Consider the following 25,504-nt stretch of genomic DNA (forward strand, 5'->3'; position numbering starts at 1 on the left):
TCCCAAGAGGAGAATAAAGCAATGGAGAGACAACTTTTTCTAAAATGTAAAAGTAAGACCACAAAAGAAAGCAAGCCAGCAAAGATGTGATGAAGAACTTGGAAGAGAGGAGGCAAAAAAAGGAGGCTAATAAAGTATTTCACAATGAAACATCAAAAGAGTTTTAGAATCATAAAATAGGAATTAAAGGGATTTAAGATGAGACCATTAAAAAGCTCTTTAAGAGGCTGGAGGAAATGAAAGTAGGATAAAACAGAAATGTCATGGAAAATGCTTTACAGAACAGACTGCCGGTTAAGCCAAGATCGTGTTGAAGCACGGAGAGGCAGAAAGCACTGCCAGGAAAGGGTATGGGGAGGAGGTGCCCACAGCCGGGTTGTGAACGCACCATAGAAATTAACCAGTAAGCCCCAACGTCAAGGTTCGGAAGACCTGCAAAGAGAGTCTTATGGGTACCAATGAAAAGAAGATGGTGAGGACAGTTCAGGAGAGCCAACATTTGTTGAAAGCTTTGCCAGTTAGAATCAGGTCGTCTGTAAGCATCAGAACATCCAAAATAACAGTGGCCTAACAAGATGGACTTTGGCTTCTCTCTCTCCTAAAGGAAATCCAGAAGTCGGCAGTACAGGACTGGAAGGCCAGCTCCAGAGCTGCTCTGAGCTGCCCGGTGTCTTCTTCTCATTGTGACACCATCCCCAGGGAGGGGAGAGTCCTCATCGTGATCCAAGGATGTCTGCTGGAGCACCTTGTGAGGAAGGAACAAAGGGGAAAGAACAAAGGGCACACACACACCCGCTGTTTCCTCAGGTTTCCTGGCAGGTGCCATCCAGAACTTCTGCTTTGATTTCATTTCATTGGCGGTGACTGTGCGTCACAGGCATACCCAGCTTCAAGAAGGCTAGGAGATGTAGTCATCCTTTAGAGTGGCTATGCACCAGCTCAAAAATTAAGGTTCTGCAACTCGGTAAAAAGAGACCAGGGAAATCGGGTACACAATCAGCTGCTTTGCCACAAACCCCTTCAGGCTAAGTACTTTTATACATATATACTTTTAATCCTCACATAAACCCTACAAGATAAATCTTAGTATTCCCACTTTAGAGGTGAATAAAATGAGGTATCAAGGGTTCAAGTATATTTCAGAAAGTCACAAAAGGATTAAAATCTAGATCTGTCTGGCTCTAAAGCATATATCCTTTCACTTTTAAAAATGGGAAATTTAAGAGTCATGATCCCAGGATAAAGATGCTTGAGAATACAAATGCAAATGCAAAAAGAAAGCAGGAGGCCCAAGCATTAGAATGATTAAAATTTTATAAAAAACATGACAGGTATTGACAATTTTGGTTTTTTAATAAGAAATTGATAAGCAATGCCGATGGAACATTTTTGGCTTTTGTTAGTGAAACCCTAGGTCTTTGACATATATTTTGTATAGCTTCATGATCCTGTACTTATGTGCCAAATCCCTGCTCTATGAAAACCAATTTTCACTCTAAATCATTTATTGGCAAAACCTGATTTAAACTGAAATGCGAGTCTTTAACTTTATTATTTAGCTTACTTTGTGTGACTATTCAGGAACTTCCCCGCAACAATACCAGAGAGCTTGACCACAGGGACTTCTGTGCACGGCCCTGGATGCCACATAATAAATGGTATATGTACAATCCTACCCTTACAAGTCAAACTTTTTAAGAAATATATCTGGCTCCAAGGATTCAGATAAGGTCACGTAGACTGTGTAACAATCCTCCTCAAACTGGAAACCAACTAAGCTGATGCGTGTGGAAGGGCATGGGGAGGACTTGAGAAATCCGTATCGATGTGTAATGTAGTATTATTAGTCCGTGACCAGATGCACTCCTTGGTCTGTAGCTCGGTAAGTCAGTACCTGAGGTGTGTTTTCTTCCATAAAGAGAATGTGTCTATAAATTCGCCTTGAATCTAAATTTCTTAGACATTACTATTATTAGACAAATATTGTGATTTACGCTAACATTCTAATTAGCTTGGGTTTAATTTGGCAATAGAAAAATCTTCCTCAGACATAACACTTTATGCGTGGTTAATCCCCGAAGACTCCTGACTGGAACACAAATCACCCGCAGAGGCAAATATGAGGACATTAAGTAGATAAAGATATAAAAATGCTGTGTCTGTTCTAAAATAATATGTCTAAGCACCTCGCGCTCAGGTGATATGCACCATAAAAACACATAAACACCTTGTTCTTCAACAAGAGGAATTATCATTAGCCTCAGTACAGAGGCAACCAGCATGGGAGGGTTTTGAAGAATTTGAAACTTTGCTGCAGAGTCTGCTTGTTAATTCACAGTTTCTAGGTCTCTGCTATCTGCTCACCATGTGTCTTTGTACAAATTGTATGATTTTCCTTCAGTTCCCGCAGTGGTTATCATTACATAGACTTTCATTGAGCTCTTACAAAGATATGCAATGAAGAGAGAACAGGAAGATGTGCTGATGTGAATTGTTCTTTTAATGACACCCTTAAATGTGCGCTATGAATGACATAAAACACCATTTCCTAAGTGAGCAGCAAACTTCAAATTACCACCAGGCACATTATGTCATCATCTGATGAGCCAGGGGTCAAGCCAGATATGAGGATTATAAACCAAAGAAGAAAAATATTTATTTCCATATTGCTTTTCATCAGTAGAAGAAATTTCCGTTGACAGTACATGGTGCCTTTTTACCATGTCAGGATGAGGGTAAAAGCAAAAGATGTCAAAATACAAACAAAACAGGGCCAATCAGTGACTCAATCGGTGAGGATAACCATAACTAAGGAGGTACGTTAGCTCACCTGAGAAGAAATTCGAGCGAACACAGAAGACTGCTAGCATGTCATCAAAAAGCTCTCTGTTCATTCAGTTTTTTTCCTGACCCCTCAAAAATTCCAAGAGAGAAAAAGAAAGCTAGTACCAAACCCAGGAGTAGAAGGAGAACCCACACGTGCCTCTCCCAGCTTGATTCCCTGGGGCGACTTCAGACCGAGCAGAAGCAGCCTGCAGAGTTAAGAGTCTCTCCTTTCTGTATTTCATTATCACCTACTATAAGCAAGTAGCTACTATGAGTAATACAAAAGGGAAGACGATAGCCATGGCCTTGTGCAGCTTATAATCCATTTCTCGGAGATAAAAGTACAAGAACAAGACAAATTCTATAGGAAGTGCACATGAGTGGCAACAGGGTCTTAGAACTGATATACACTATAGGCGTTTAAAGGAAGAGGATAGTTAGGACGCTTCCAGAAGCTGAGTGGCTTCTTTTATCACTGCCTCCAATGTCAGGGGAGCTAAAGAGTCACATAGGAAGGAAGAAGAATGGGGAAGAACAGGAGAGACAAACCCACATGTTGGCTTCTGGTGCTGTGAGGACACACACGTGCAATTTACCAGCACCTGGTCAGCAAGCATGAGAGGGCACCCCCTTGAATCCAGAGAGAGAGATGCGGGTTTCCCAGCAGACGGAGAGAAGGAAGACAGAGGGTGTTAGGAGACTGGGCTGTCAGGCACCCAGGAGTCTGTGGGTTCTCTTGTTCTGGGCTTTACTCAGAGAATCTCTAGGACAACTTTGTGGAAGGTAGAGTCACAGTTATAGGTAATGGCAGAGGTGCTACATTATTGAACTACGTTTTCTTTAGTCCGGCAAGTAAGAGCACCATAAACCTGTAGAAAGCTGGATTCACTGAAAAAGCCGAGTGCAGATCACATAATGTAAAACAGTAATTATGCTGGCAATTACTCATTTTAAAGTCTAAGCAAGCTGGCTTTAATAAACCACAAACCACCTATCACCAAAACTCTCCTTTTTATTACAATAAAATAACACTTCCAAGCTTGTAATTGCTTTAGAGACCTAGAAATAGGATGTTGATGAGATTATTTCCACAGGGTTCAAATATTTATGAAAATCCTAATAATTTCAAAAGTTACAACACAAACATTACCAAAAAAAAAAAACCCTCATAAAATAAAAGAGTCTCTGTTGCTTTTTCTGTTGTTTTTAAACCAAGAAGAAGTGTTGGTCTCACATTTTCTGGCTTCTTGAAGTAGGAGCTTCTTAGTTGCCATTTTAAAGTAAAGATTTTGTAGGAGCACCTAGGTGGCTCAGTTGGTTATGTGTCCGACTCTTGATTTCAGCTCAGGTCATGATCTCGCAGTTCGTGGGTTCGAGCCCCACGAACATCACACATCACACATCAAGCTCTGTTCTGGGGGTACAGGGCCTGCTTGGGGCTCTCCCTCTCTCCTTCCCTCTCTGCCCCTCCCTAGTTCACTCTCTCTCTCTCTCAAAATGAATCAATAAACCTTTAAAGATTTTGTAGAGGAAATTTGCATGGCATATACATTGAGGCTATTTCTAAGGGTAAATTTATTAACGTTTATTTATTTTTTTTTTTCAACGTTTTTTATTTATTTTTGGGACAGAGAGAGACAGAGCATGAACGGGGGAGGGGCAGAGAGAGAGGGAGACACAGAATCGGAAACAGGCTCCAGGCTCCGAGCCATCAGCCCAGAGCCTGACGCGGGGCTCGAACTCACGGACCGCGAGATCATGACCTGGCTGAAGTCGGACGCTTAACCGACTGCGCCACCCAGGCGCCCCTAACGTTTATTTATTTTTGAGAGACAGAGTGCAAACAGGGGAGGGGCAGAGAGAGAGGGAGACACAGATTCTGAAGCAGGCTCCAGGCTCTGAGCTGTCAGCACAGAGTCCCACGCGGGGCTCGAACCCACGAACCGTGAAATCATGAACTGAGCCAAAGTCTGAAGCTTAACCGACTGAGCCACCCAGGTGCCCAGAGGCTATTTCTAAAGGAACCAAGCTTCTCTCCAAAGATGCACCTCCATCTACTACAACTTTAAAAAGCTTCATCACTGAAGGAAAGATGTAGCTGGGAAGGGGATAAAAAATAAAAGAGGAACATGGATGGTGAGGAATAACGTGGAAAACAGTAGCTACAACGGCGAATGTAGGCATTTACCAAATGTCTTAGTCTGCTCGAGCCGCTATAACAAAGTACTGTGACGGGGTGGGGTGGGGGGCTTATAAAACACAGAAAAATTTATTTCTCACAGTTTTGGAGTCTGGAAGTCCGAGATCAGAGGCATGGTTAGGTCTGGTGCGGGGCCTCTTCTGGGTTGCAGGCTGATGACTTATTGTATCCTTTCGTGCCAGAAAACAGGGAGGAAGTAAGCTCTCCTGACCCTCATAAAGGCACCGATTCCATTCCTGAGGGCTCCGCCCTCACAGTCTCATCTTACCCTAATGACCCCAAAGTCTCCACCTCCAATAGCAGCACGTTAGGGAGGGGTGGGTTTCAACATGCGAATTTTAGAGGGTACACAAACATTCAGTCCCTATCACCATAGAGCATCCATTCATCCCTCCATTCATTCATTCTGTTATTTAACAGATTTTAATTAGGGCCTCTTCTGCACCCAGCATTATTTTGTGAAAGTTACATCAGTAGTTATTTAATTCTGTTTCAGATGAAATCTTACACTCTCTATATAAAACAGATTAAAAGGGTATTTTAGGAAGCTAGATATGTGTCATAATTTCAAATTTATAATCTTTATTTTGTATAGTCAATCATCAAACAATATGGCTATTTTTGTGAACCCCCAGATTGGAAGTTGGTAGTTACAGAAGTCAACATCCAATTTTTTGCCACCCCTCCCATTTTTTGTTGTTGTTGTTATTGGTGGTGGTTTCACACTATATAGAAAGAAATTTTGATTCATGTTGGAAAGGAGTCACAGTTGGTAACAGTTCCTTAACAGCATGACAGCATGTGTTGTAATCTCAGGGAGCTCTTCAATTAAATAGAGGTGGAAGGAAAGCTTTGATCTGAGGTCTGCACAAAAATGATTTAACCTGGCACTTATTTATAGATTCAGTAAGTCACTGCGAGAGATACAGTGGTGAGAAACTATCTTTGTCACCCTTGTACAATTTAAATCTGGCAGGGAAGATAGACATTAAATGAAATTAATTACATGAACTATTATTTAAAATCATTGTAATAGGTGATATGTGAGGGTAGCTGGGATGCTGACCCAGACTCGGGATTCAGGAAATCTCAGGATTAAAGGCTTGAAATAGAGTAGTGCCGAGGACTGATGAGAGGAACCTGAGACACGGGACCCTGGGTGGATCACGTTTGTTATTATCACTTATTTTGCAGGGCAGAGGAGGGTTCCAATGTGGGAACCCCGGTGTGTTAAAATGTGGAATATCACACTGCTGAGTGTATTGTATTTTTAATTATCTTTTGTAACATACAGCTATATGATACATTTAAAAAAATGAAAATTTCCCCTACATATGTAGAACCTCTAAAGCACCTCTCTGGGATCCCCACACTGCCCTCCCATCAGAGAAGTTCTTGGGGACACGTGCCAGGGTTAAGTCCAAGGGCTCCAAGCCTAGCTAGCTTGACACCATGCAAGTGCTGTCTCATTTCTGAGTGTTGATTTCCCCACCTGTGAAATGGAGTTGTGAAGAATAAGCAAAACTAAATACGAAAGGCCCCTTGCACAGTACTCACGAGCTAATAGCCATGTAATACATGTTACATTTCCATTTCCTCCTCCCTTTCTTTCCTATACCTCAGCATAACAGGAATGAGAAGACGCGCTCTCCAGGGCTGGTCTGTGGCGTGAGTGCCACTCTCTACATGAAAGCATATAGTATGCGGTACACTTCCAAAAAGGATTAGTAATAAAAAATTTAAAAAAACAAAACAAAACAGAAAAAGTATAGCAGTATGGTACTTCACACTTACTTGGGACCAAGATGCTTTTATTTTTCCCAGAACCTGTTCCCTCTGAGTGCATAATCTGTCAATGATAGAAGGGCCTACACACTCCCCATTTGCCTACCTAAACACTAGTCCCTCGTATGCATTGTCGGAGACTCACTTCATTCGGGTGGACAGCAGAATCATACGCCCTGCCACACAAGTGTCCCCACTCAATAAAAGTATACTTCTTTCTTGACTGCATGTTTTCAGATACAACCTTTGTGGTTGATGTTTGCTCCTTTACTTGGCCCATGTACCTACGCCGACGGAGGAGTCAAGGGCATTTGCTATCTTTCCCCGTGCGTTTCTTTTCCTTTTCACTTTACTTTTACTGCATGCTGTCTTTTATAAGTCCAAATACTAACTTGTGTCCTTTCTGGAACAAAAACAGAAATAAAACGGCATAGAGATGGGCATGTATCTGGAGACACGGAATGCTAAGTAGATGCTGGATGATAGGGAGATTAGGTAGGTAGGTACATAGGTAGGGAGGTGAAGGAAGGAAGGTGACAGAGTTGTGGGCAAAATTCTAAAGACACTCCTACCCCCAAGATTCTCCTACCCTGTTTATTCAGTCAAGCACTAATCCAGGTGCTGCTTAGTAGGGATTTTGCACATGTAATTAAAGCCCCAGATGGGCTTGATCTAATCACAGGAGCTCTTCAAAACAGAGAGCCTTCTGCTCTCTGAAGTTTAGAAGTCAGATTTGAAGATGGAATGGGCCACATGAAACAGAAATACTGGCGGCCTCCAGGAGCAGACAGCAACCACTGGCAAAGAAATGCAACTTCATTCCTAAAACCATCTGAATGAGTTTGGAAGCTGATTCTTTTTCAGAGCCTCCACTCAGTGTGGCTAACACCTTAATTTTGGTCTTGTGAGAACCTGAGAAGCCACCTCAGTCAACCATATTTCAGAACTAGAGTTATTAGCTAAGTTTGCGATAATTTCTTATGTAGCAACATAAAATTAACACAGATAAACGGAGAGGTAGGTTAGATAGATAGATAGATAGATAGACGATAGACAGACATCATTGCTGGCACTTTGCATTAATTAAAATATTAGTTGGAATTAGTTAATGACATGTGCTAGGAGGACTATTTGGTGGCGAGTCTAGAACAATTACATATACCCTCTCGGTTATTGCTAGAGACAGAATTTACATGGTACTCTTGGTAGACTAGTAGGCTATTTAAGTTTTTTGTCCAGATTCACTTCTACTTAAACAAAAAACAAACAAAAAACCCCTTCTCTAATCATATCAGCCTCTCAAATGGAATGCTTGATATTATGGGATATTTGAACAATTCAGAAAATAATAATGGTATCTAATTCAAGAAATAAAAGCAATTAAAATTTCTAGAAAAAGCAAAAAGTGATATGAGAAAAGTAATAAAATCATGATACACTGCTAGGATCTGTCGTAAATCACTGTAAATAATCACAATAATGTAAATATTCCTTATTGATTGTGATCTGTTAGAATTAGCTCAGAGACAAAGCACAAAAGATTTAATTACGATTACAGAACAGAATGTAGATGTTATCAATCTGAATAACATAAAAGCACAAAAGAAAAAGTGTCAGGTGGAAAGGGAGGAAAACAGTAAGAAGTCAGAGGAGTAGGAAACACTATCTGTAATGGATAGAACAAGAAATTAAGATTTAAGTATGTCGTGTTTCCTAAAAGTCAATACAACCAAGAAGGCAACTTATAAAATCTTAATACAACTATGTTTAAAACATGTCGAGGGAAGGTAAGAAGTAATATAAGTGAATACAATCATTCACTTTCATCATGAGAAACAGATAATGTTTCAATTAGATGGATTTCTACTGTAAATAGCTAAAGATAGGGCAATTACTGCTAGAAGAAACAGGTGGTTAATAAGGGTTGCCTCTGGGAAGTGGTACAAGGAATGGAAGGGAGTCAGGAAGGAAAATGTTGTGTAGTTATTTTTAATTGGAAATATTCCAAGAATTTAACAAAGATAGGATAGACATAATAAACATCCAAATACACCCAACTTTATCAAATTTACTATTTTCCTGTATATGCTCCAGATTTTTTTCTAATTTGAAAAATGTTGAAAAGAAAAAAAATCTCCCCAGAGTTAACGACTAGCTTTGGAGTCGGTGTTTCATCCCCTTGAATATTTTGTTTTTCCCTTCACATACATAAATCCAAAGCACTTAAATATTATTTTGCATGATTTTAAACTTTAAATTACCAGTTTGCCATTTTTTCCTTCAACATTCTTTCTTTGAAATTTATTCAAGTTGACATACGTAGCTCTATTTCATTCAGGAATGTTTGTTTTTGCCATTAGTATATTTAGCAAAATGCTATTTCTATTTAATGACTACTCCACAGTTTACTTGATAATCCTTCCAATTAATGGACAGTTGGACCCTTTCCAGATCATCACTATTATAAACAATTATGAGTATCCTTAACCATCTGGTTGTGTATTAATACAGATGTGCAAACGTTGTTCTACATTGGCAGTGAGTTGCTAGTGTGTTGGGAATGCACACCTTCAACGTTATTCATACAGCTAAATCAGTGATGCCAATTAAAATTCCTACCAGCAATGCATGAGTGTTCCTGTGGCCTCACAATCTCTCTAACGCTTGGCATTCTCACACATTTTTAAGTCTGCATACTTGATTAGGTAAAATGGCATTGCTTTGCGTTATTCTGCCTTCACCTGACCATTCTAGAAGAGGAAGCGCCTTATCGTACGTTTGCTGGATTTCCTCCTTTATGATTATTCTGCTCCCACCCTTTACCCAATTTTGAATTGTTATTTGTTTTTCCTTGGAAATATGTGGACGTTATCTATAAACTCAGGATATTAATACTCTGTTGTAATATACGTTACAAATATCTTTTTCTAGACTGTCTTTCCATTTGGTACACATTTTTATAGAGATGTTACACACTTAAATATAGCCTTATTTATGTATATTTTCCTTTTCACCTTGTGGGGTTTTCTACCTTAAATGTCTCCCTACCTAGTGATCACAAAATAGTCTCTATTTTCTTCCAAAAATTTTAATGTTTTTCATTTTCACATTTAATTTTTTAATCCACATAGGAGCTATTCAGGGCCCAGTTGTAAGGTAAGGGTCTAATTTGATCCTCATGGGTAACCAATTATCCCAGCATCACTTACTGACTAGCCAATTCTTTCCCCACTGGTTTATATGCTGCCCTGCCTACCAAGTTTCCATACATATGGAGGCGGTCTCTAGGCTGTTCCAGTAATCACCATGTTTCATCACTGGGTGTTCTGGAATATTTATTTTATTTTATTTTATTTTATTTTATTTTATTTTATTTTATTTTATTTTTTCAATATATGAAATTTATTGTCAAATTGGTTTCCATACAACACCCAGTGCTCATCCCAAAAGGTGCCCTCCTCAACCCATCACCCACCCTCCCCTCCCTCCCACCCCCCATCAACCCTCAGTTTGTTCTCAGCTTTTAAGAGTCTCTCATGCTTTGGCTCTCTCCCACTCCAACCTCTTTTTTTTTTCCTTCCCCTCCCCCATGGGTTTCTGTTAAGTTTCTCAGGATCCACATAAGAGTTAAAACATATGGCATCTGTCTTTCTCTGTATGGCTTATTTCACTTAGCATCACACTCTCCAGTTCCATCCACGTTGCTATAAAGGGCCATATTTCGTTCTTTCTCATTGCCACGTAGTACTCCATTGTGTATATAAACCACAATTTCTTTATCCATTCATCAGTTGATGGACATTTAGGCTCTTTCCATAATTTAACTATTGTTGAGAGTACTGCTATGGAATATTTATTTTAACCATAATAAACTTCAAAATAATAAATGTTAATAAAAACAGAAAATCTAATCATGCTTACTCTAAAGACAGAGAGTAAACTGGTAGAGCCACTATGAGAAACAGAATGGAAGTTCCTCAAAAATTTAAAAATAGAACTAACATATCCAGAAATTCTACTTCTAGCTATTTATCCAAAAAAAACAAAAACACTAATTCAAAAAGATATGTACACCCTATGTTCATCTCAGCATAATTTGCAATAACCAAGATATGGAAGCAACCTAAGTGTCCATCAATAGATGAACGGATAAAGAATACGTGGTATGTACACAATGTAATCTTACTCTGTCATAGAAAGAAATGGAATCTGGCCAGTTGTGACAGCATGGACAGACCTAGAGGGTATTGTGCTAAGTGAAACAAGTCAGACAAAGACAAATGCCATATGATTTCACTTATATGTGGAATCTAAAAGACAAAACAGAACAAAACAGAAACAGATTCATAGATAATACTATGAATAATTATAATCATAAATTATCTTTATGTATACTTATATATATAATTATAAATTTATATATATATATATTTACATTATAATAGCATTGCAATAATTTTGTATGTTGACAAATGGTAACTAGAGTGTGGTGGTCACTTTGTCATACATACAAGTATCAACGCACTGTGTTGTACACCTGAAACTAATACAATATCATGTGCCAACTATTCCTCAGTTAAAAAAAATGTTTTAAAAGATTTAATTAAAGACAAAATAAAGGTAAAGAATTTTCATTTTTCTTTTGCAGCACTATTAAAAGAAAAAAGTGCTTTCAATAAAACCATGGATGACTGCTTCTACCAAAGCACCGCTCAAAGCAAATTATTTTTACAAAGAGTCTCAAAATTGTTGAACGCACATGCCCTGGAAAAATATATTTTATTTAAAACATTGGATAAATTACCCAGGAGCATTATCTCCTCCCTTGGTATAAAATAAAATTCATATATGGGAGGTGTTCAGGATCTATTCTTGGAGAGGAGTTATAAATGGGCTCTAATGCATCTTTTGGAACCATTAAGCCTTGCCAGGTAAATAATGTGTGTTTTAAACATCGCTGAATCTATATTTACAGTCATATGATAGATGGTAATGGCTCTAAAGAGAAATGTTAAGATCTAATGGACATTTAAAACAGTCCCTCAATATGTATTTATGCAAGGGATCCAAAGAGACTCAAAAGCAGTTTAGTCCTATTTGATCAATGGCGATCAATGGTTTTGAAAGATGTAGAATATTTAGAGTCCATATTTAAAACTCCTATAACAAGCAAGCCTGCAAGCTTAGGGTTATAAATGCTTCTTTGTAGCTTGGGACAGATGTGGAATTTTGAAAATATCCCATTAACATCACACCAAAAAAAGGCCAAGAAAATTTAGCACAGAAAAAGATGACATTTCACAATAGTAAAGTTGTGGCACCGAACAAGGAAAGCTGGAGCATCCTTTTTATATCCTCAAATGGATTTTCATTTTATGTTACTCGGTAGGAGTCATTTTGAAGACAATTTCTTCTGAAAATAAGCTTTGAAGATTTACTGTTTTTAAAAATCTCATTTGATTCAGTTTGCACAGGCTTGGTTTCTATTTCTGTTCTTTTTTCCCTGTAGAATCACTTACATTTCCATTGTATTGTTTGAATGAAAGAATCACACCTACTGAATCCTTTAAATGCACTGGGTGTATGGGGAGGGAGAAGATGTCATAGAACAAGAATTTGTGTCAGATTCCTAGAAAGTCTTTATTGGCTAAAGAGTGTCAGGACACTGTCGGGGACATTTGGAAGCTATCCAACAGCTGTCTATCAACATATGAAATGGAGTCATCTTGACTGATCTAGATGGTAAGCCAATACTCTTTACTCCAAAAAAAAAAAAAAAAAAAAGGCTATTTGACATTCCCAAAGCACTAAGGTGCAGTCCTGGGGGCTAGTTCATTCTTTTACTGTCTGTCTACACAACACCATCCCTCAATCCTTACACTGGAATAATAGAGACCGTATGGTTTTGCTTGGGTGAGCCTGATATCTCATTGAGTTCGGCATATGGAATTCCAATCTAACAGAGCCTATCAGCATGCAACTTAAAATTCCATAGCCTTAAATCACCAAGTGATGCCTAATCCATCTGTTCCCTTGCTTTATTGTTGTTCCAAGTTCTTATGAGGCTGTCACACCAGGAAGTATCTACAGATACTGGTGTCAAGAAAGATGAATCTGTATCTCTCAGTGTTCATTAGTGTTCACACCCTAAAACTCTATTTAATTCTACCATTCACCTTCGTTCAGTTCAATTTAGTCATTTTTCATGAGTCTAGGAAGCCCTTAACATGATCACCAATCTATAGGTCACTGTGTTAAGTGAAAAAACTCAGGACTGGTTCACAAAATAGACAAGAAATGAAATAAAACCATTCATTCCTAGCTTATATATCTTTGGGCAAATATCCCATAATGGAGTAAATCATCTGTTATCCCAGAAAACTAGAGTCCTACACAACTCATCTGGTTTAAATTCTATAGGGGCAGAGAATTATAATAAGAAATCTTAACTTCACAGATAGACTATGAACTGATCTGCTCAATCTATTGCAATTAAATCCAATGTCATTCTTGATAGAAGATGTACCAGAAATTATAAAAACAATTCAAGTTGACCACAATATGGATTATATAATCACAGGTAGAGATACAAAGAAACATGGATATATAAAGAATAACCCATAGAGAGAGGGTGGCACAAAATATATTGAGATACACAAGGAAAGTCTGAAATGAGACACGCAATGGCACATAAATAGAAAATATGTGGGAAGGCAGTCCCTGAAAAGTCCTATGGATATGCAGGTGCTTAATTGATGCTTTGGATGGTGGCTTAATAAGAAGATATCCTTAGAAGTTAGGAGAAAAAAAAATATATGTGTGCAAAGTAGAACCTAGGAGGTTCACAGAAAGACACGAACTGACAAAAGCCAGAATGAAGACAGGCAAAGATGAGAACCACCTTGTCATAATTGCTCATACTGTATTTTCCTACAGAGAATTACTTAATAAATGTACATATCTCCCACATAAAAAGTGATTCATCTCCATGTTAAAATGCTTATGTATGTATGTATGTATGTATGTATGTATTTATTTTATCACCACATATTATTTTATCAATAAACTATACATATATTTAGGCTTTTATGCATTATGCATCATAAGAGTGTCTGCTTATTTTATTTTCACCACATAATTATATGGTTGGTGGATGTTCTGACTGGCCAGGTTCTGAGAAGTGTGGGTCATTCAGACTGAACTAGCATGTGGTCGACTTGGGGGAGAGAGGTCAGACTGGGATTGCTGGCCAGTAGCAGGTCAAAGTCTAGGAAAGTTGCCAAAGCTGAATATGGAACACAGGTTGTTCACCTCCCTTTGGAAGGGACAGGTTACACATAAGTGGGTTCAGAAGCAGGACAGACTTAGGACAAAAGGTACATTTTTGTTGGTAAGACTAGCAAAAGAAGGGTCAAGGTAGGTATGGGATCATTGAGAAGTCTGAGAAAAATGTTCGATTCTGACACTGGCAGGGTTCACCCAGGTCCAGCTGGCTAAATTCACTTTGGGATACCTCCCATTTCATCTTCAAGGACAGAGACAATCCATCCAGGCCTGGCTTCCTAGGACAGCAGGAGATTCAGCTTCCATCCAGAATTCTCCATAAGGCCCTCATCTCCACTGGAGAAGCATTTCTCTTGGATTTGTGAGCAGCAGTACCCAGCAGGAGGCAGAGGTGATGATATGCACCCCACTGCAGTGGGGTCAGCCTGCAAGAGGAGGCCGGGGATCAGGACCCTGCCTGGCTTAGTAGGTATTTAATGAACATTTGTTGACTTACGAATGGAGGAGGAGTTATCTGCCTTATCTGTGCATTTGCTTACAGAGAGAATGTCCATTGTCACTTATGTTTACCTGGGAAAGACCATGGCCTCATGTGGTCCAGCTTTATCATTTTGGTCTCTGGCACCTGAATCAGCCATCTCTGGGTGGACTGTGCTCAGGACGTCCCACTGGTAGATGCGGGGCTCAGAGGTGACCCAGTGCCAGCTGTCTTTGTGCACAATGCTGCTGAGCCACACCCCCAAGTTAGCGTGGACAGTTCAAGGCTGGGATCTGCACTATGTTTTCATTTCTAAATTCACTGTTAGATGACATTGCTTAATACTTTCTCCTATTTCCTTTAGCTGTCTTTTTAGCCATTTCCCAAATCTTGAGTTATATATTGAGTAGGCTAATTACACATCGCGGGAAAATTAGACTAATAGTCGTTGCAACAGACGTTAATACCACCGCCTGATTATTTACTACGCAGCAGCCCTATTTCAGCTACTGTCCTTCCCTTACCTCTCCAAGTGACTGAGAAGCAGCACAGAGTTGCAGTCAATGACGGGAACTAAAGACACAAGTTCAAATAGGGCTCAGCTGTTCATAGCCTTTTGCTTGAATTATAAAATATTTTCTTTACATCGTTTCCAAGCTACAAAATAGGAATCATAATAAGGAAGATGGGGCTTTCTATTTCAAATTACCACTTTACGTAGGTATTAAAATTAAACAGTATCTTAAAATGCTTCACCTTGAGTAATCTATTTGACATTTATTGATTGCTTACAGTGCTAACTCAGGCTGCTCTAACAAATCCCACAGACAGGGCGGTTTAAACAACAAACACTTATTTCTCACAATTCTGGAGGCTGAAACTTTGAGATCCATCTCCGGCATGGACAGATTTTCGGTGAGGACCCTCTTCCTCCTTTACACATGGCCACCTTCTTGCTGTATCCTTCCATGAAATCATCTCTTTTCTGTCTCTTCTTATAAGGGTGCTATCACTTGAGGATAGCACCTCTGAATGTGTGAGGGTGTATCACTCATGGCCTAATTACCTCCCCAAATCCTCTCTTCCAAACACCATCGGGTTGAAGATTAGGGCTTCAACACAGGAATTTGGGGGAAACACAAACGTTTAGCCCATAGCACTTATCAATGGGAAAGGCTCCAGACACAAAGGGGAATAAGACACAATTCCTACACTGAAAGAAATGGCAGTCACGGGCATGTGTGCTTGTGCATGTGAGTGTGAGAGAGAATGTAAGAGAGAGATGCTGTGGGGGTGGGGCAGTGGGGAGGTGGTGTTTAGGAACGGGAGAAGGGGTATCCAAAGTCATTGCTCTCCTGTCCTTTCCTCCATCCTATCAACAGCTGAAAAGCATCTACTAACACTGTCTTTGTATTCCTTTGTCCTTCACTGATAGCTTATCATTTTGCATTTTCTCCCATAATGTGTTGTGCCAGAGATCAGTTCCACAGAGGAGTTGAAAGGAACAATCACATTCGTCTAGCTAAACTGGTATGATCTGCCCAGGATCCGTGGATCCCTCACTACTAGGCTATTCTTCTGCTGGGGACCCACATCTCTCTGGAGAGAATCAGGCTCCAGGCTGTATATAAGGTCTGCTTAGTTAAATAAAAGACTGACCCATGTGTATGGAGACAGCAGGGACCAAATGAGGAAGGGAAAGCCAGAGGATAGCACAATTGGCGTTGAGAAAATAAGGGAAGGATGTATTAAGCAAATTAAGTATCCTTGACATCACGCATCAGTATTTTGCTGACCTTCCTCATTGAGACAATGAGCCTGATCGAGTTGAGAGAAAGAGAATGGTGCCTTTCAAACTGGAACACCCGTGCCTTGGAAAGTCCGAGTACTCGTATGGAAAATTCCACATCACACGCTAAAATATGAGGTCCAGACTTTCCTATCGTCTCATGTTTTGCGGAAACCTAATCTGAAGTCATTAGCTGCATTCAGATAATTATGACAAAAAAGTAAAGTGGCTTCTAAGTGAAATGTTTATTCATTTTCCACAAACATACTGTGAGGTAGTGAACATGTAAACAAGAGTTCCGGAATGATTTCTGGCTGCTGTTTTCTTGAACTCGTGACACCAGCACTTAGTGTCTTTCTGAAGGCTGGTTGAAAGGTTCACAAATCCAATATCCCCAGCAGACATTTCATTAGATTTCCTAACTTTAAAGCCCATCTGGAATGCCCTTATTCCTTGGCAACTCTTATTGACTGATGCTGATTATGCCATCAGCAAACCTCACGAACTCCAGTTCTTCATTTAGATCATTAATGGTCAATACAAGGCCTGCGATGGTTGACTATTAACCTCTTTTCATTCAGAGGACTGACACTGAATACTTTTCCTTTGTTTTTCACTGCATGCTTAGCATGGCTCTCTGTGGGGGAAAAGAAGAAGGGAGTGAGATAAATAAATCTCTTGGAACCTTCCTACACTCGTCCTTCATGTGCATGAGCTCTAGGGCTGTCAGGGCATCCCTGTATGAGCTGAGCACACGCAGTGCCAAAAAGAAAATATCCAATGTGTCTGGCTCCTGGTGTACATATGTAGAAGCCAGAAGGAGGCCCAGCCAACATGGACCACTGCCAGTGTGCCGTAGGAGCACAGCTCTGGGGCTCAGGCCCGGCTGGATTCATCACAATTCCATGGGGAGACTTGAAAATGCAGATTCCTTGCTGTTCCATTTCCAGTGATGTCTCAGCTTCCAGAGATCTTTTTTTTTCCCATGCCTTTTTGTTCGAAGAGCCAGGCTACTAACAGCTCTGTCTGCTCCTCAGTCCATCTTAGAGGGTAACACATGACCCCAAACTCAGCTTCCAGGGACTGCCTGCTCGTTTTCTGTGCGTCTGATCCCGGGCAAAGAGAATGTACTTATTTCCTTTCTGCTCTTAGGGGACGGAGAGACTAAAAAGAACTCAGTCTCCTTATTTGTCAAGGATAAAAAAGACAATTTGAGATGATATTTTGTGGGAAGTGCTGCAAAGAAAGGAATCAATGGATTATTCCAGAAGAAAAGACTCCTAGATGAGCCCGGGCTTGACAAACTAAAGGTTGAGAACAAGCCAAACATCTAGGAGGGATGGAAGAAAGAGGGTGAGGGCCAGTGAGAAGTATCTGTCCCTGCCACCGTCCTTTCGGTGAAATAAGCAAGAGTTTGATGATGGGACCTATAGCTGAGGATTCAGGAAGACCTGTTGCCTGGCAGAGTGCCAGGACCATGGATGTAGGTAGAGGCCTGGGTGAATTGCTAGAGACTGATCAGGCTGCTGTTCTGCCTGCCTGTTATGTTTCTCAGCACTGCAAGCAAGGACTTGCTTCAGGGACAGAATGAACACAGCAGCTCCTGAAGATGTGAGTCATGGCGGGACTCGGAGGCTTGAGCCAGAAGACACCTGCCTTCACTCATCACATGTGGGCTGGTGGAAAGGCCATAAGCATCTGGATGCAAGTGTGCAGCACTGGCGGGCTAGAATGGCCTCATGAGCTTCCAGCATCATTTTGTGGCATCCTTATGTAATACCTGATGTAGACACCCTCAGCAAGGCAAATATGCACCGTGTTCCACGAATGGTATCACGTGGAAGAATCTGACTAAAAATCCCATTGACAGAAGAATTCATCTAGGTCATTCTTTTGGCCGCTCTTATCCTTCTAAAAGTTGTTCTTACATTGGTTCAAATTGGTGCACTTTTAAAAGACCTATTGTTAAGGGAAAAGAAGGGATGAACAACAGGCAGAGCACAGAGAGTTTTTAGGGCAGTGAAACTCTTCTGTCGGCTACAATAATGGTGGGTATGTGACATTAATGCATTCATCCAAACTCAGAGAATGTACAACATCAAGAGTGAACTCAAACATAAACTATGGACTTTGGGTATAATGACACATTTGTGTAAGGTCATCGGTTGTAATGAACGTACCACACTGGTGGGGGCTGTTGATGGTGGAGGAGGCTGGGTGCATGGTGGGGCAGGAGGTATATGGTGAATCTCTGTACTTTCTGCTTGATTTTTTTGTGAACCTAAAATTGCTCTAAAAACTAAAGCCTATTTTTTAAAATGCCCTAATAGAATCTCTGAAAATTATTTGCATAGTTTCTGAGAAGAGACTAGGTAGCTCACCAAAGGGACCCCAGGCCACTTGGGCCCTTCTCATCCCTCATAGAGACCCCAGATTACCTACAAAGCTGATTTGCAGGCTCAGATGTTTAGGAACTTGGGGGAATTGCTTGCTTTTCTAGTCCTCTGACTCAAATGTGCCTGTGGCTGGTGTCCCAGTTTTCGTAGTTTCCACCCTGCTCCCTAATACCTGGCTCCCTCTCAGCTAAGCCCCAAGAAGCTAACTCTTCAGGTGGCCTGGACCTGGTATCTTACACACCCTGCTCTGCAGCCCAGGCTCTGGAGTACTCAGCACAAGAGAAACATCTTCATTCCAACACAGAATGTTAGACATATTGCTTCCCGACTGATTCAATATTTTTAATTTCTGGTCTTTGCTCTTGATCAAGTTATAATTTATTCATCTATAATCATCTTCCCACTTGATGTATCCACATCGACCTAACTGATCTAACAGCTAATGTTTGCCCTCAGCAAGCTAATTGGGGAATGGGTCCTATAAACTATCCAGATTAGATCCCGATTGTGTATGGAGAACCAAAAGACTTCCTCGGTCGGGATTTATTCTGGTAGAATGTCAGGTGCAGCATCCCATCTGATCTGTATAATGCTGACTGGAGATGGGGCTTGGTGCCGGCTGATACAATCTCTATTTTCTCTAGCTCAGGTTGTAGTGTTGCCTGAGATATTTGGTGCTAATTAGAAGTGCCTACTTAGAACTATTTTGAGGGCACTGACTAATCCCAGCATGCTTAAGACAAGTTCTTCTGTAACGGAAGACGTCTAGTATCCTTTGTTACGTGTTAGTGAGATCAGTAATCCCAAGGAATCCAGCAAAGAAGCAGAATAGAGTGATTGCCAGGAAGTACTGGTAACATTGATGCCTGTGAATTTGTTCCATTTTCTTTGTTATCCCCACTTTAGACATATGAAAATATTTGCAGCAATTTTATGCTGAACAAAAAGCAAGCACTCAATCAGGCTAAGTGCCTCTGATGAGAGCATAACATTATTTTCATTTTCTATTTTTAATTAGGATGCACCAGAAAATGACAGGTTGGTTACTCTTCTCACAACCTTAACAAATGCAGATGAGCAGAGATGCCTCACCGGTTGACACTAGAAATCCTTAGTGCCATTTGTTAAATACAGTTCTTAAGCAAGCTTAAATAAAAGCATCAATTGATAGGCAATGCCAATGTCAATAGATGATTTAGAAAAGTTGGTCTTTAGTGGAAGCCATCTCATAGATACACATGGTTTGCTATTTGGAAGCAGAAACTGTTGCTGATAACAGAGATTATGCCCAGTATTAAAATTTGATTTTCTCATTAATGGAAGCAATTTGGAGAGCAAATATGTTCAATATACATGACTATTTTAAACCTAGAAGAGTCTTGGAGATCCTAAATTTCAATCATATTATTAGACAAAGAAGTCTTAGACAAGTTGGATGGGCTAGATCAAAGTTACAGAACAGAAAATAACAATAATAATAGCACCTAATGCTTTATTAACTTCTACAGTTTAAAAACACCTATAAGTGTATTATTCCTGCTCTGGAAACTGAGGCTCACAGAATTTAATTGACTTGTGCAGGTCACTTACCCCTTCCTTTTCCACTCCTTTTGCTTCAGGTGAAGCTGATATACCCTGTGAGCTTGAATTCTCATGGTATTTCATGGTGGATATTTAAAAACTCTTTAAAGAGGTCCAATTATTTTACTTCTATTTCTCTTGGACACATTCTGAAATGAAAAGATTGAACCCCTCAAAATTTCTTCTTTCTGTATATAGAAGCAAGTGATTTGTTTCGTACGTTTTCAATAGAGATACAGGCAGAAGGTTTGATATAGCTGTGCTGATGCCCAAGGTGGTATCAGCAGAAAGGGAGTGGGCAATCCTCAGTGCACCCTAGTAGTTTCAACATTAGACTTTAAAAGTAAGGTAGGAATATGTTCTATTGATAAATATTGATTTGGTTCATTTGCATATTGAATTGGGTATTCATTAAGTACTCACTGAGTATTTCCTTTTTTTTTTAAGTTTTTAAAAAATGTTTATTTATTTTGGGGGAGTGGGGTGGAGAGACTCAGTGCTGTGATTGCAGAGCCTAGGGCAGAGCTCGAATTCACCAACCATAAGATCATGACCTGAACCCAACTGAGATGAAGTCAGAGGCTTAACTGACTGAGTCACCCAGGCGCCCCTGAGTATTTCCTTTGAGAACTGTCAATGAACTACCCAGAAATATTGTCCCCAGAGGGCCACTTTACACATGGAACCACCAGAATGGTTTGTCTGAAAGGCAGAGAAATCTCTGTAGATAAACCAGATTCCTTTTGTATTATCTTACTGGAATGAGTGCAGACCATTTTGACCTAAGAGGAATGGATTACACGTTCTTTAATGGTGTTTTCTACATCTGTAGTTCATCCCACAACTAAAATGGGACAATCAGTATTGTCTCTGACTTCACCTAGATATTTAATCCCTTAGATATCTGCACAGCCATGCTTGCTGTTCCTTTCATCTTCTTTCTCTTCACACCCTCTCTCCATCCGTCTGTCTGTGAAGTCCAATGATCACCTTGATCATCAATAGATGATCAGTCTCTGTCCTTACACTCATCATCTGTGCTGTATTGTTTTTTTCACTTCCCTTTGCCTACAGGAAATTCTTGTATCTTTCTTGTCTTCCTCAATCAGTGATAAATAGTTTGGTCATGGGGACACTTTTTTAAGTCTACCAAGGGCCCAAAGTGCTCTGAGTAGTACATTTTGATTGACTTTTCTTCCTAGCTTTGTGAATTCCATAGTGTTACATTTTATTTTTGTGCCCATTAAAAAAAAAAGTTTAAGGCAAGTTAAATATGTATATTTAACCACTTTGAATAGTTATTTAAAATCAGCCCCTTCTATTTTTATTCTTAAACACCATCATTAAGATTTGTCTATACATAAGGTAGAATCTCAATGAGCTACCACATTATTCGATTAGTCATTCTCTACATCTTCAGACCAGTAATTAACATTTCACCTGTCTCAAATTGTGCAGTGTCTTAAAAGGAATGAAAACAAAGTGAAAGGCTGGTTTTAATAATACACCATGCCAGTTGTCATGATAGAAATGTTATGACTTTGGCAAGTATAGTACTTCTTTTGTTAGATGGTAATTTTGATTGATTGATCAACCCAACTATTTAAAATAGCTGATTATTATCCAACACGTTTCTTCTCCCCAAAAATCAGCCAAAATACGATTGTTCTGCTTATTATGATGATCAAAACAACTCTCTGGGCAAACCATTCACCCTTAAATTGTAACCAGGTCATTTGAAGATGTGAATTTCCTCTAGCTCCACTGTTTCTTTGGGTGAACTGAATGAGACCCGGATGTCCCAATGTCCTTGCCCCATAGGAGTAAGGAGTTTACACTCATTAAGTCATTATCTAGCCTAATGATTAAATCCCATGAAATGAGAGCGAATCATTCGCTCCAGGGGAAGTGTGTCATCTATTTTAGGCCAAAAGGAAACAATTTTGTAAATGACCTTTTCAGGGAGACAAGCAGTCCCTTCGGAGCCAGGGGGAATTAAGGCTCTTCTTCCTTACGGTGGGTAATTTTTCCTCCTCTCTTACACAGACCCAGATACAGTAAGATGACAAGCAAAGGACTTAAGCTGTCTTTGCTTTAGGACTAACAGATTTATTAGTTTAGGTTTCATATATAAGATAAAAAATCAGCATCAACAAAAATGTTGACAACGTACATGATGGGCTACCAGAATTAAAAAAAAAAAAAGAAAAATTGAAAAGGGATCATTGAAAAGGGATAATCTTTGGACATCGCTACAAACAAATAAATAAGAAATAATGCTGAGGTCCTGAGCAAAGGGAGATGTGCCTTAGGGACATACAAATGAAAAATAGTTTAGGGGCCTAAGCTGCCAATGCATTCAATAGGATTCAGCAAAAACTACTGTCACCAAAAAGGCTAATGGCAATCTTAGCCCACTGCTCAGTAGAAACAAAGTATTTTAAAGGATTTATGTAACAAACTTACACTGCTCAGCACTGATTACACTACATGTGGTCTTTTGTGTTTGTTTCTCTGATTCACGCTTAAAAATTTGAAAACATATCAGTCTTTGGAGAATATCAGAGTATAATATAAAAATGCTCCAAAAACAAATAAAATAACCCATCGATTCACCATGCAAAGGTAACCATTCGCCAGTAGAATTCTGGGATCAAAACCATTTTCCCTGGTAGTTTTAAAGACATTGTACTGTTGTCTTCAAGCATGCATTGTCACTGATGAGACCTCCATCAGAGGTTACTTGTAGTTTAAAAATTTTCTCTCTAAATGGGAACTTTTAGATTTTTTTTTCTTTTTTTACTCTTGGTGCTCTAAAATTTCACATTGATAGGTCTAACTGTGGGTGTTATCTCCTTCATCCTATTCAACATGCAGTGAAAACTTTTAACTGGAGAAATCTTGCCTCCCATTAGCTCTTAAAATTTTCTTGCATTGTCTTTAGTTTCTCCAGCTGTATTTTCTCTTTCCGTTGGTGGAACTTTTAACTGTCATATGTTCAACTGCGCAGATAGATTTTAATAAATTTGTAATATTTTCTCTCCTATTTCCCACTGTTAAAATTTTCCTGTTTTTAGATATATGGTATATATCTTACATATATATCTTAGGATATATATGTGTGTGTGTATATATATAATCTTAGCATATATATCTTACATATCTTAGGATATTTTTTGTCACTTTTGTTCATAGCATTTTGTTCTTGTTTTATGAATTGTATTATCTTCTCAAATCTTTCTGAATATAATACTCATATTATCACAAGTTATCTTCCAGTTCTTGAATTTTCTGTTTTTTCTGGGGCAGTTTTTCTATGTGCTCTTTCTTTTTTTAAAAAAAAAAAATGCTGCATTCTTCCTCAAATGTCTGAAGACTCTGGTTTGCCATTTATAGTTAAGGATGAGAAAACAGAGCGGCTGCCTGAGAGCTGTGTCTGTGTGTGTGGACCATCCTTGCTCATTGTTTCGATTTTGTGTGACCAGATCCTGAGCTCCCTGTCAGGCTAGGGACCTCTTCTAAATGCTAAATGAGGCAGGCCTCACTTTGATCTGCCAGCACCCACATTGGCTATCCTAATTCTTCCCACATATTAGTTCTGCTTCCGTAGAGAAAAACTCTCTGATTTTTTTGCTCTGGTTTAATGGTTAGTTTCACGCTATTGTGCGGAGAGTCCAAGGAAGGAAGAAGAGAGGAGGTCAGCTGACTTTTAGTGAATACCCAGTCTTCTGCCTCACTTCCCAGTCTACCCTAAAACCTGTCCCTGGAGTTCTTTCAAGCTGAACCCCATCAGTGTATTATATATGCTGGGACCTCCTCCTCTCTGATTTATTGGATACATTCTTCCATCCATTTTCTATCTTCTAGAGTCATAGTTTTATATATCAGTTTGATGAGGCTACAATTCCCAGTTATTCAATCAATGGCTAATCTAGCAGCTGCTATGAAGGTATTTGTAGATGATATTAAAAGTCCCCAGTGAACTGATTTTAAATGAGGGAGATAATCCTAGATAATCTGGGTGGCTGATCCATTTAGTCAAAAAGCTTTAGGGCAGAGTTGAGGCTTCCTTGAGAAAGGAGCCAATCTACCTGTTGACAGCTGCTTCAGCTCATACCTGAGATCCAGTCTGCCCTTCCTGAGCGTGGACTGTGGATTTTGAACCTACCCGATGAGACATAACAGTCATGGAAGCCGATCCTTTGCAGCCAATCTCTTATTATTTACCTCCTATTTCTCTGGTTACACTCTGATAGATTTCTTAAATTCTTTCATCCACTCAGAGACTCCTCTCTCCCTGTATCGTGCTCCTTACTGTTAACGGATTTACACTACACTTTTTCAATACATTATTGTGAAGGAAGAAGATCTGAACATAAACTCTCAGTCTACCATTTGGTGCCAGGAGCCCAGGATTATTTAATTCACTTATTGTTTGGGTTTTCCCAAATTTTCGTGATTATTATTTATTATTGTTGTTATGAGTGTCGTGTTGCACATCACTGTACATGAACCTTGTACATCTCAATCTTTCTCTACACTAAACTCCTAGAAGGAGGGGCACCTGGGTGGCTCAGTCGGTTAAGCATCCGACTTCGGCTCAGGTCATGATCTCACGGTCCGTGAGTTCGAGCCCTGCGTCGGGCTCTCTGCTGACAGCTCAGAGCCTGGAGCCTGTTTCAGATTCTGTGTCTCCCTCTCTCTCTGACCCTCCCCCGTTCATGCTCTGTCTCTCTCTGTCTCAAAAATAAATAAACATTTAAAAAAATAATAAATAAATAAACTCCTAGAAGGAATTGCTGCATCAAAGAATAAGCACAGTTTAAAAGCTTTTGTTGCATATTGCCAAATTGTCCTCAGGACACCTATTTCTCATTCCTGACTTCAGGGTGTGAGAGTGGCTCGCAAACTTTCTGATGGGCCATGGAACCAGAACTAGGGATGGCCAACTTAGAGGAGACTCACTTGCTACCTGAAAACAGTCTTCAATATTTTGACTCAAAGGAGTAAACTAGGACAAATGAGCAGAATCTAAAGGAGAGAGAGAGTTTTTTTTTCTTCTTCCTGGCCAACCTAAGACAGAACGTTAAATTAAAAAAATAAAATAAAAATAATGAATAGTTTTTAAAACATGATGATGGTATCCTTAGATGAAATGAGTGTTC

The sequence above is a fragment of the Panthera pardus genome, unplaced genomic scaffold (genome assembly GCF_024362965.1).
Source record: "Panthera pardus isolate Hobbes unplaced genomic scaffold, ASM2436296v1 HiC_scaffold_1, whole genome shotgun sequence".
Taxonomy (NCBI): domain Eukaryota; kingdom Metazoa; phylum Chordata; class Mammalia; order Carnivora; family Felidae; genus Panthera; species Panthera pardus.